At 39.5% G+C, this 14184-nt stretch overlaps 1 long non-coding RNA gene across 2 annotated transcripts in view; it reads right to left on the bottom strand.

The window, feature by feature from the left end:
* Nucleotides 1-14184, bottom strand: part of LOC136854016 (uncharacterized) — a 53918-nt gene that overhangs the window by 16629 nt on the left and 23105 nt on the right. Inside the window, exon 2 of one of the 2 annotated variants that reach the window (XR_010857597.1) lies at nt 5169-5282. This is a non-coding gene — a long non-coding RNA (uncharacterized lncRNA). The remainder of the gene's footprint in view (nt 1-5168; nt 5283-14184) is intronic. The other variant, XR_010857598.1, reaches the window with a different exon arrangement.

The raw sequence follows: 14184 nt of genomic DNA on the forward strand, positions 1-14184 counted from the left end.
AGTTTTGGCTTCGCCATTAACGGACTTACTATGGCCGCTTTACCTTCAGAAAGCCCTTAACAGAATCATACGGCGACAAAGTCTAGGCCTCTGAAAGCTCCTTCCTCGGAGAACACCCACGCCTCTAACGGACTAATTACGGCGTACCTCCTTCAGGTACATTCTGTTGTTCTCGAACTGTTAGGCCCTGCCATTTACGATTCACATCGACTGTATTCAGAAGTCATTAATGGAACCACAAGGCATACAGTTTTGACTTCTGACGAGCCCCAAACACCTTTAACGGACTAAATACGGTGCCTATTTCGCGTTTTGGTGTGAGGCAAAATGTCAGACACTGAGGCAGACAGTCGTTCCGAGGATGCACAGATCCTCTTCATCCCCCCTCTCTCGCCTTCGAAGGCAACAATAAGCCAGGCGATAAAACTCCCACCGTTCTCGTGACAAAATACCGCATTCTGGTTCCTGAGTGCAGATGACCACTTCTGGGTAGCAAAAATCATGACGAGGACACCAAAGCGGATGTCACCATGACAACGCTGTCGGAGAAGGTCAACAAAATCACCCCATGGTTGGACAAGCAGTGGGGCAAAATCAAGTACAGAGACCTGCAAGAAAGGCTCATTGACACATACTCCATGCCCATCCCAGAGAGAGCCCAACGCGCCCTCGACCTGATGACCCAGCCCCTGGGGGATGCATCACTCAGGAACACCTGGGACGAACTACGAGGTCTCCTGATGATGCCGGGCGTCGACTCGGACGGAGGAGGGAGATCAGCTTGTCACGGGAAATATTCCTGCGATGCCTTCCGCAGGTGAGGGCACAAATCATGGATGCGGATGCCCTCACAATGGACGAATTGGTGAACGTTGCACACAAACTCCACGAGGCCACCAAGGCCTCCAAACACGCCGCAACACCTGCAGCCTGGTAGCAGAAGAAGCCGAAGTGGGGGACACGAACGTGGTATACTGGAAGAAGGCACCACCACAGCAGCAGAAGACGAGGACAAATCCAGCCTGGCGTTACTTCCATCAGAGCTTCGGAAGCGATGCCAGAAATTGCAGAGCCCCCTGTTTTTTCATAAAAAACTAGGAAGACGGCCACCCATAACAGCAGTGGCTGCAAATCTTAAGGAACCCCAGCCAGTAGGATTCTTCATCCACAACGCCATATCAAGACGACGGATGCTGGTAGACACCAGGGCTATGCAGTTGGTATTTCCGCTGTCGAGGGAGGACTGCGACCGCACGTCCGGTGCTGCAGCTGCACTAGTGGCCACAAATGGAAGGCCCATCCACTGTTACAGAATTGGACCCGCAGAATATCCATCCTGGACCATAAATATGAGCAGTCCTTCGTTATCGCGGATGTCAAGTTTCCTTTACTGGGCACTGATTTCCTTGCACATCATGGACTGCTAGTAGACATCGGCCGAAAACGCCTGCTGGGTACCAGAACCTGCCGCTCCTGACCGCTCTCCACCGGACTGGGAATGCCCACCGTATGCTCCATCTCATTGAACAAATACAACGCCCTCCTCCATGAATTCCCAGATGTCTTCAAGCCAGAACTGCATCAGGTGCCAGGTACCCAGGCCAAGCACGGCATCCATCACCATATCACCACCACAGGCCCGCTAACACATGCCAAGTTCTGCCGCCTGCCACCCAAGAAACTCCCAAGACGCTAAACGAACATTCGCCGAGATGGAAAGGATGGGTATCTGCAGAAAGGCATTGAGTCCATGGGCGTCCCCCCTCCACATGGGGAAGAAACCAGACTGTTCTTGAAGGCCCTGTGGGGACTATCGTCGGCTGAACCTAATGACAACACCGGACCACTATCCCCTGCCAAACATGCAGGACCTAACAGGTGCCCTGCACGGGGCCAAGGTATTCACAGGAATGGATTTGCTCAAGTCCTATTTTCAGGTACCAGTACATCCCAACGATGTTCCAAAGACAGCTATCATCACGCCGTTCGGGACATATACCTTTTCCTACCCCACCTTCAACCTCAGGAATGCTGGGGCCACATCCCAACGCTTTATGGACAGCATCTTGGGGGACCTACCTTTCTGCGTCTGCTACGTAGACGACATCCTGATCTTCTCCAGGTCCCCGGAGAAGCACCTGGGTCACGTCCGGGTTGTGCTGAAATGCCTTCAGGAGAACGGTTAGGTTGTCAGATTCGACAAATGTACCTTTGGAGTGGAGAAAGTAGACTCCCTGGGACACGAGGTCTCTCCGGCAGGTGTCCGCCCAATGGTCTCCAAGGTGAACGCAGTGAAGGAGTTTCCAGCACCAAAAACCATCAAGTCCCTGCAGGAGTTCCTCGGCATGGTCAACTACTACCGACGCTTCGTGCTGGGCATCGCCTGCATCATGTACTGTATCCCCTAACCGGAGTACTTAAGGGGAAGCCAAAAGCACTGACATGGGAAGCCCCGCAGCAAAAGGCATTTGAACAGACAAAGGCAGCCCTCGCCAAAGCCACCACCTTAACATATCAAGACCCCAACCTCACCACCGACGCCAGCAATGTTGCCTACGGAGCCATGCTGGAGCAGATAGTGGACGGTCCCCCACTTGCCTTTTTTAACTGCAAGTTAAAGCCGCCGGAGACCCACTACAATGCATTTGACAGGGAACTGCTGGCAATCTACCAAGCCGTGCGGCACTTCAAGTACCTCTTGGACGGCAGCCCTTTCACCATCCTAATAGACCATAAGCCGTTGGTACATGCGTTCATGAGGGCGGGAGACGCATGGTCGGCAAAACAGCAACGGCACCTGGCTGCTATTTCCGAATTCGTCTGCACCATCAGCTACGTCCCCAGCAAGAAGAACCCAGTAGCCGACGCCCTATCAAGAATTGAAATAAATTCAGTCCACCTGGGCATAGACTACGAAGACCTGGCGAAGGAACAGGCTGCAGACCCGGAAACGGCAGCTAACCGCACTGAGGTGGGAAGACGTGCCAGTGGGTGGATCCGGATCAACACTTCTCTGCGATACCAGCACAGGCCGCCCACGCCCCCTGATACCCATGTCACGAAGAAAGCAGACGTTCGGCATCATCCACGGGCTGTCCCACCCATCAGGACGGACAACAATGCGCCTGATGACAGAGAAATTCGTGTGGTATGGGATCAGGAAGGACGTACTAGAGTGGGCGAAGAATTGCATACCATGCCAGACAAGTAAGATCACCGGCACATGGAATCAGGCATTGGAGACTCCCTCAACCTCGACTGCGTTTCCGGCACATCCACATAGATGTCGTAGGACCTCTGCCGCAACCAGGGGGCGCCAGATACCTCCTGACAATCATAGACTGTTCCACAAGATGGCCGGAAGCAACCTCAATGGTAGAAGCATCAACAAGCGCCTGCGCGGAAGCCCTACTGTAAAGTTGGATAAGCCGTTTCGGTGTGCCTGACGACATAACTACAGACAGAGGCCCAGCATTCTTATCGGATTTCTGGGTCTCCCTGGCACACCTGATAGGGACAACACTCCACAGTATGACGGCATACAAACCTGTGGCCAACGGTATGGTGGGAAGAACCCACCGTTCATTGAAAGCAGCTCTGATGGCACGTTGCACTGACAAAAATTGGAAGTCGCAGCTGCCCTGGGTCCTGCTGGGTCTCCACACCGCACCGAGGGCAAATGGCGAAGAATCTCCCGCAGAGATAGTGTACAGCAAAACGCTGGCCGTATCTGGAGAATTCTTCCCCATGGAGCCGGACAACCTGGATATGCCCCTTCCAAGGCTAAGAGAAATTGCAAAGAAGTTCGCGCCCTGTCGAAAGACTTTCGCGGACAGGACTCATAACTTCAGCCCAGAAGGCCTGAATACCTGTACAAACATCTTCACGAGGAACGACGCCCACCCTCGACCAGACCATACAGAGGACCGTACCGAGTTGTCAGTAGAACATCCAAGGCCCACCTCATGAACATCCATGGGCGGGAAGACTGGATATCTGTCGACAGGTTAAAGCCAGCCTTCCTTATGGACAGCGGAACTCGGGAGGAAACTGGCAGGCGTCCCAGAATTCCTTCACAAAACAAGGCCTTGGATGAAGTGATCGGCATCCCGAAACGTAGTTGAGGACGTCCCAAGGGCCGCACTAAGGATGTCATCCGCTTAGCAAAACCGCCGGGCGATTCAGCAGTTGAAGCCGCCCCACAACCGCAGGTATCAAGAACTCGGGGTCAGCTCCTGCTCCCAAAGAGATACCGTGATTGACATTCAACAGGTCTTCCAATCATTATTTCATAATAAATATCTTGGGGAGGGGGCGAGTACTTGTAAAGACGTCAGACGTCTCTTCCTTTCCCATCAATCACGATCATGTATTGCATCTATCAACACAGCGAGAATCTCATGTATATATTTGTAAGTAGAATTTCCTGGCCTTTTCGCCAATATATATTTTATCAATATATGTACATTATGTCTCTTATTATTGCTATTTGACTGACTGTTAACAAACAAATTGCTCACTCGGCGTGCGGGTCACGGCAATTGAAGGTCGGGCATTTCGTTTCCGTCCGCATGCTGCTATGTACACCTGTGCCCAGGTAAATAAATTAGTCAGTACCCAGTTCTGTCTTTTTGACCTCACAATCCATATACAAGTCAGCTCAAAATATGACAAATTGCGGTCTTAACATTAGGATAAATCCTCTGGTGCCAGGTGGAAACTGGTAAAAATAAAAAGATTTATCCTAATGTTAAGACCTAGGTTTGTTCCGATTTATCCTGATGTTAAGACCCAGGTTTGTTCCGTGTATGAACAATGTACATTTACCCTTCATGATTCCCACTAAATCTAGGCACAGAGTAACAATGCATTTGACACAGTCAAATTGTGGTTTCTTGGAGCTAGGCTTCCTTTGGTAGTCTGTAGCTTTCTCTTTGCAATTACATGGCCCTAATATTAAATTTTACACCCATTTGATACAAAATAGTGCTAATGAATAATATATATATTTTTTTCTTTTATTTTACTAATGAATAATAAGCAAAAGTGCAACAAGTCTATTTGTACATTAATAAGTGAGTTACATATACACTTATAATATGCCACTTCATAACTGCATTATTCCACAAAAACTTATAATAGCTACACAACTACCATACATTACTAACCTCCAGAAAATTGACTTACTCCTGTCAGGTGTGTGGCCTATGATCTTCTGGGTAGAAAAGATATCAGATTCTCAGTTGGTGTTGGAGCCTCTATGGTCAACAGCCTGCTGTGACCTGAATGAATAGGTATTAAATGTTATTATCCCAGTGTGGACACTCATTTTCAATATTCTTTGTGTGTATTGACTTGTATGAATTAATGTATGATACACACAACAGGAAAACCTCTTGACAATACAGGACACAAAAAATGTGTTTAATTATGGGTTTGTTGACTTCAGCATATTCATAAGAATTCATACTACTCTGAAAAGTAATTTCACACAAAACTTAAGACCCCAAGTAAACAAATAACCTTATGGTAACTAAAGATCGTTTATAATCGTATTGACATTTTAATTAATATACAGTACTAATAAAGCAATATTCTATTAGCTGTCCTCAATTGGGGATTGGGCTATAGCAGGTAAAGGATACTATAAATAATTTCTATCCACTGCCTACAGTTTAGACTTAACTTTTGCCCTGTCCTAGTGCACTGGGCTTCCTGGACTAAATATACAGACCTAACTGAATCTTGGCAAATAACTGCTCCCCTCGTTGCCTGGGAGATTACAAATAATCTACGGCATTACCTGAGCAATTATAAGTGTGGCCAGTTTTTGGTACTGAGGTGCTAATGTAGCTTTGACTCCCATCAGAGCCATGACTGAAAAATATGTAAAAGGAGGTAAAATGATGGTTTATCTTCAGTGAGGAAGTAGGCTATTTTGGCACGGGAATGAGCATGAGAACATCTGTGGCTAACAGGAACCTAAACAAAAGAATCCAAACAAGGGAAGATGAATTAGACAAGAGTATTTCTTTTAATAATGCCTCCTCCTGGCTTATTCCTTCCACTTCCTCTCAGACAAGTCCATGCATGAGGAACAAATGAGGTTGGGTCGACATATCTATTAGTGACAAGCTGAACATAGCACAGGATGGTCTAGGGAACAGTTGCCATATCAGCATTTACAAGGTTCACCTGGCAAGCCTAGGCATTGCTGCTGACCCTTCTTACCATCCAATCAGGGCCCAAGCATCACCCTTTCAGGCCCCGGTACTGGCATAAATTCTGGGCCCTTCCCACATTAAAAAAAACAATAAATAAATGAACAATAATAATGATGTTAATAATAATAATAATAATAATAATAATAATGGAAAATAAAAAATGTAAAAAGTAATCTATCAAAAATATTAAAATACAAACTGGGAGTTATCGGGAGACTGCTGAACTCCGATTTCAATGAAAAATATAAATAAAATTAATAATAATAATAATCATAATAATATAGCTTACAAGATGAATAGAATATATCAAATTATCTCAACTGATGTCTGAACACAAGGCTAGTAACTAAATAAGTACCATATTTTTTTATTGAAAGGATAATTCAGGAATACTGAAAGACTAGGCATGAAGACTTTTTAAACTATTTTTATTAAGTAATCATGCAATTGTGCAGAAACAGTAAAACTTCATAACTAATTAGATCAGTTTTGCTTTTCTTGCCTTCTTTCTGGCAAAATCACTGATGACTGAGGTATAATCAACAGATCTAGCCAATTTATTCTCAATGGACAAGAGTGCCAAATGTGACAAGCGTTCCTGGCCCATGGTTGCTCTTTTAAATGTTTTTATATTAGACAGTTTACTGAAGCTGCGTTCAGCTTCGGCAACTGTGACAGGCAATGTACAGAATATACGTAAGGCTATGCATATTTCACTAAAAACTGGTTGAAGCTTTTTGCAGTATATTTCATTCAGTAAGTTAAGGGAGTTAGTTCTTGTTCTGAATGGAAAGTAGATCTAAATATTTTCTTTAGATGCAGCATTTCACTAACAAAATTACATGACAGATCTAAAGAATATTTTTGAACCAGGCATTTTGAAGCATCTTCTAGCTCAGCTTCACTCAAAGAAACATACTTAAGGATTGCCTTGAAAGTGTCACATATGCCCTTTACTGCTTGGAATCTCTGATCCATGTCAGTGACAATATAATCTAAAGTACAATAGAAAACATTAATTCTGAAATCTGATTCCTCATCTGATTCTTTAGTCATCTCTACACCTTCATCCAGTGCCTCATCATGAAATCTTTTACGTTTTTTCCCTCTCTTCCCTGGAAATCTTGGCATAATGCCCATGGAAGTAGCAACATGATGTGCCTCTGATAATATGTCAGCCCACTTGTCTCGTAGCTACTTGCCAAAGAATAGAGAGCTTAATTAATTAGGCTATTACTTTAGGCCCTCGCCCTGTAAGCCTAATATTCTTGCCATTTAAAATACATTTGGCACCTTCCACTAGTATGCATTTTATCGTTTCTTCAAAATAATTGTCTTTAAAATCAAAGTATGTTGTTTTATAATATATATTTTCTTATATTTTACATATTTCTTATTTTTTGGTAATATGTTTGTACGTAGGCTATGTTTGTAGCCTATGTAGGCTATGTATGTACGTACGTACGTATGTATGTATCTGTATGTGTGTGTGTTTGTGTATGCTTGCATATGTACATGAGGAATATCATTATTTCATTACATAAACTATAGGCATACATGCCAAATCACTGGGCTAGTTTCAATAGAAGCTGAAGCCTATTTAACGTTAATCAGGAATTTCAGTTATAAATTTTTCACAACTTCAGATTCATCAAACATAGGCTATAGTGGAAACAATAGGACGATACCGGATAATGACATAAATCATAACATTATAAGTTACCTTACAAGATGAGTAGGCTTAGACGTGGTTAGAGTAAATCCCGTGATCTCACGTCGACTTATCACTAATTCACAATGAATAACACAATTGTCTTCTGACCTGAACTGTCCTTGCTAATGGATGCAACAGGAAGTCATGCACAACAGCCTTCTAAGCATATAGGCTAAAGCGTAGTTTGTTGCTTTCGGATTCCGTTACCACTAAGTTATAGTAAATCGAGTGATCTCAGGTAGACATATCACTGTGAACAACACTTATCTTCTAACCCAACGTATGGAGCAGGGAACCAAAGTTGACAGCAGGTTCAAAACATGTAGGCAGGCTACAGCGCAGTTTGTTGCTATTCGGATTCCGTTACCACAGATGTTTTATACCAAGTCACCAAAGGTTGGCCAAGAGCTAAATTTGTTTACAATGATTGTATGCGAAAGATTCCCAAATATTTTTATAAACTCAGACGCTCTATGAAAATTTCTCATCTAACAGAAATGAGCATTTGCAAATTACAATACGAATTAGGTGAGATAAGAATAAAGGGCTTCCTAAGCTATAAACTGTAGTTAGCTCCCGGCCTAAGCGGTTCAATAAATTAATGTATTTGTTAAAGGGATTTATGGGCCCCTTGAGCATCTTTGCTCCCATGATTTTGTTTATAAAAGTCTGGGGCCCATGACAAACAGTGACATAAACTTTTTATTTTTTTAACTATTAATTTAACTCAGTGATCTGGTTAACTAATATCAAATAAATAAATAAATACATAAATTTATAGGTAGGGGCCTAAATGAATAAATAAATAGATAAATAAATGAATAAATAAACAAATAGATATATTAATTATCAAGTATATAAACAAATCAATAAACAAAAAATATATATAAATATATATTAGAAAATGAAAATATTATCTGCTTCCTATATATATATATATATATATATATATATATATATATATATATATATATATATATATATATATATATGTATATATATATATATATATATATATATATATATATATATATATATATATATATATATATATATATATATAAGCTGCTTCACACGGGCCCCACAAACTGCCGGGCCCCAGGACTGCAGTACCCTTTTCCCCCCCCATACTTTGGCCCTGCATCCAATACAGTATTACTTAAGTGTTAAGAGCAGTACTAAAGCATCTATGTTTAACACCTTCACCAATAATCGAACAATACAGGCATATAAGAATAACAGCTCAGTACAAGTACAAAGTCAAATGCAAAAAGTAATTAGCTACTACAAATATAGTGTTCAATCAAGTATTTCTTTGAACGCTAATAAAAATGCTTGCATAACAAAAGGTATAGTAATGATTTAACTGTGTAAATATGAATTGGTAAACCATAATTAACACTGGCCCTATCGGCCACCCCGCCACAAATGCCTACAATCTGTGGAAAAATGAAGAAATGCAAAACTACACCAAATTAAGTACAGTATAATTCAACTGTTAATAACTTTTTACCCTGAAAAACCTAACTCTTGTAAAAGATACTCATTAAGTAATGACTATAGATGATATTGTCTTTGAATATGATGTTCTTTTTCAATTCCTCAATTTTGGCCGTGTTGTACCGAGATGACTGATCACTCTATTCTTGACAACCTAACCTAAAGTCTAAGCTGAGCATGTTTTCGAGGCCCTGTTTAACAGAACTTTTAGGGAACAAGGACTATAATGGAGAATAATAGGATTTCTTAGGCGAAAGCACAAAGTCGACCTGAGTCGAGGGAATGTCCTGATAAGGAGGGACCTTCCGATATTCTAGTCTAGGACATTTTGATACTTGATCATGTGAGCTATTGGTTGTCACTTGGTTTGGGTAAAGAAACAAGTATTACATTTCCCAAAGGCACAAGGCCCAACGGCAGTTTCCTAGAAGAGACTAACACACACTTGGCGATGTGAAGTTCAAGAATAAACTGTACTATGTCTCCTCCCTTCGCAGACCTTCCATGGGTGTACTTTCACCATTTGTACCTAAACTTGGCTCAGCTAGGGAGCAGTCTTCCTGAGATTCGAGGCAGCATAATTAAATGGAATTGAATTAACACAATTATATACGGCAAATGGAATGAATGACTAAAAGACATGAAATGGAAATTTCTCACAGTACACATGAATAAAACGGATCCTCCTGCGTACAGTGCACTCTATAAATCGTCTTTACATTACTTGTAATACCAAATAAAAGCAAACACTGCGTAAATACAATTGCTGTTGAGCTGTTTTGTTCAACAAAAGCAAAATGACAGCGATACAAATATTGTAATGTTATCGGGGAACGGAATATACTTCAATGGTAACAGTGCAATACTGTATATATTTTTTTTAATTTGATAGATTTCTTTCATGTAATGATCAGAAAAATAAAAAAAATACTGAAAATACAGCACAACATATAAATTAAATGGTCTATAAATGCTCTCTCTCTCTCTCTTTATGTAAATGAGAATTTAACGATATTTTGATTAGTCTTAGCATTTCATTTGCTCTTACATCACTGACCAGAACAAAACGTGTAGGGACAGTTGCAAGTCATAGTTACGTGTTATAAAATAGTTACAGTTTCAAGTCAATAGTTATGTGGTACTGAGTTGAAAGTAGATCATAATGCTTTTAAGTATTAAGCTGCAATGTCTTTTTTGGGTTATTTGAGCTCTTGGTGTAACAAGGCGGTCAGCACATTCAAGTTTTGCGTTTGAGAGTTACTGGAATTCTTCTGGTCATGCATCACCAGTCATGTAGTACATAAAGTCGGCGCATGTGAAGTGTTGGTAATAAGTATACCTTAGTTTTACCAGACCACTGAGCTGATTAACAGCTCTCCTAGGGCTGGCCCGAAGGATTAGACTTATTTTACGTGGCTAAGAACCATTTGGTTACTTAGCAACGGGACCTACAGCTTATTGTGGAATCCGAACCACATTATAGCGAGAAATGAATTTCTATCACCAGAAATAAATTCCTCTAACTCTTCATCAGCCGGCCGCGGGAATTGAACTCCGGTAATGTGCATATATATTGTATATAATGTATGTATATATACATATACATATATATATATATATATATATACATATATATATTATATATATATAATGTATATATATATATATATATATATATATATATATTTGTAATGATGTCTTATGATATGTGTATTCTATAAAAGTAATATGTTTTCTGTATTTTTTTATATGTTTTCTTTTATATTTCTCATGTGCTATGAAATATAATGAAGTGATTTTATAGTATGTATGTTTTTGTGCAATGCTTATATATTTTCTCTTGTGTTTGTCATATATTGACTGTAATAACTGTAATAGTGTTTATGGGAGATGCTAAATGTCAGATTTTACAAGGGTTGGCTGGTTGTGTGATAAGCTAAGGTGCCTCTTCCTGTAGGCTTGTGTGCTTATTCAGGCGGACAGGAAATGCTGTATTTGAGAGAGACTCTAAGAGCCACTTATGTTGTCAGTTAAAGGGAGATGAGATGACAAGTTTGATAACCATGGCCAGTTTGAAAGTTTATTTTTCATACAAGTGTTAAGACTGGTAACTGTCAATCATTCAGATAAGAGGCAGGCCTGTGTAGTTCTTTGAGCCAGAGAATAATTTCCCTATCTTTTTTCCCCTCTTCAGGGGAAGAAACTGCATTTTTCCTTTCTTTCCCAGGGAAGAAACTCAGTTTATTCCTGTTTCTTCCAGGGTAACCACTTTATACAAATGCCTAACTGGCAACCCAGGTTTAACCTCATAGAAGAATTTTGGTAATGCCAGTTAGTTCAGATAGAGATTTGGTAAAGACAGGGTGGTCTCTCTCTCATCCCCTCTTCATGCAGAAGAGTATAAGATTGTGGTCACTCTCCCAAACATATAAGTTTTGGAAACTGTTAATAATATTCAATGCTTCCTTGGTAGAATCTGATATAAGAGAGAGTTTAAAGTAACAGACCTTAGGTAAAAGTGTTATTGCTACAGCAAAAATGAAAAAGGAGTTGTGTAATGGTGTGCAGAAATTTGTATAAGGTAAAGTGGTATTTACTTATTTTTTACCATGGTAAAAAGGTGGATATAATACTTTAAAAAAGTGAATGCAACCTTTTAAAAAGGTGGATATAATCTTTTAAAAAGGTGATGTAATCTTTTAAAAAGGTAGATATATTCTTTAAACAGATTTTGCCTTAGTGAAATTACTGATGATAAACTTTTGTACATTTTTATATGTTCTTGTTTTTACATTTCTTTTGTGTGTTCTTGTGTTTACAATTTCACAGTGTTACACAAAAATTTTGTGTTGATGATTTAACATTGATTTAATTAGCACTTTATATGTGTTGATACTTTAACATTGCATACTTGTTTTGATGTTCATTTGTTAAGATTTCTTTTTCAAATTTGGAGTAAATCTTACTAGTTTGAATTTTGCTTAGTTAATGTAATTTCTTGATAAATTAAAGTTTTGTGAATTAATCTTGTTTAAGAATTAACTAAATCTTGTGTTGTTTTCAAGTAATAGTAAATTTTTTCAGATTGTGAATTCTAATTGTAACTTTTGAAGTTAGAAATAAATTTTTGTATTTAAAGTTTTAAAAGCACAGTGTTTCATTTTTTGACCACCAGTGAATAGGGTTATTTATGTATGAACAAGATAAGTGATAGACATGTTTTGTTCTCTTCTCCTATACAGAAGTGAATGGATACCAGGGAAACAATTATAGTTGTTTGATGGAGTGATGCCCTTTCCCCTCTAGTATATTTATTGCTTAACAGTTATTACCTCACTCATAACTTGATAAACTTAGATTGATTTTTCAAGTGATAGGCAAGTTTTAAGGGATCACTGTTACCTTTAGTGTTCAGCCATAATATTGTTGTTATGAGGTCTCAGGTATCTGGCTGAAGTGAGGTAAATTTTTAGATTTAATAGTTGTGTAATAACCAAGCACTTGATCACTTTGTGACAATATATATATATTTTCATGATGTTGCCTTGTAATATGTATGTTTTTCCATAGTTTTGATATATCTGCTCTTCTATTTATCACGTGTTATGTGTAACAATAGTAATTATTGAAATATCGTATGCAGTGTAATGTCAGATCTCAAAAGACTTAGTGGTTTAGATAACTTAACAGCGTAATTTAGAATTAATATCTTTCCTGATAATAGCGTAGTAGTGGGGGAGAGAGATTCGAGTTTTAGACCAGATGTGCCATTTGTCGCCAGTTAAGATGAAGTGCTGACAGGTCTGGAATAACAATTGCTGCTCCGGTCTGGAAATCAACTCGGGTTTTTCATTTTGTTTTTAAAACATGTCAATCATAATTAGCCAGGTGAAATCTGTTTGATCGTGTTAGGATTTCTGTAAAAACTTTGTCCCGTACGAGAAGAAGACTAATGATTTCGAAATATTACATATATGGCTCTGATCATGTATGCCCTTATGAGAGTGAAAGCACATGTCTTGATCAATTAAGTCATGTTTTGTAAGACTGCGGTTCAAAACACTTTGCTTCCTTCTTCTAGAACTTGTATCTCGTTCCCAAAATGCCTTAGTGACGTCACTTTAGTGTTTCATGTGCTACTGGAATCCCCCAAAATTTGCTCATTCCGATTTCAGAGACTGTTCATATGGGTTCCCTCTCTCTCTTTCTTCAAAAGAGTAATTATTAACGTAAAGTGTTAGTGTGGTCACTAGTATTAAACTTAGCTTTTGAGATCTGAGTGTAGGAAAAGTGTAAAAATTTAGTAATGGCGCTCAAATAAAAAGTGTTTTTTGTGAATCTAATTCAGCTGCAAGTGATTTTACAAAGATTTTCACAAGCTTGTGCAAGGTGAAGTGAATTTACTTATTATTACCATGGTATAATAAGGTGCATTAGGGAAATTTTGCCATAGTGAAATTATTATTGATAAATCTTTTGTGTATTTTTGTGTGTTCCTGTGTTTGCAATCTCTTGATTTTTCACATTTTATATATTTGTGATTTAACATTTACTCACTTAGCATTTTAAATATTTCTTGATAACTTAACATTGCATACTTGATTCAATTTTCATTTATTAAGATTTACTTTTCTTATCTTGAGCAATTCTTGAAAATTTAAATTTTGCTTGATTTACTTAATTTCTTGACAAATTAAAGTTTCTGTGATTTAGTTTTCTTTAATAATTTAATTCAAGAATTAGTTG

This window comes from Macrobrachium rosenbergii, chromosome 28 (assembly GCF_040412425.1).
Source record: "Macrobrachium rosenbergii isolate ZJJX-2024 chromosome 28, ASM4041242v1, whole genome shotgun sequence".
Classification (NCBI taxonomy): Eukaryota; Metazoa; Arthropoda; class Malacostraca; order Decapoda; family Palaemonidae; genus Macrobrachium; species Macrobrachium rosenbergii.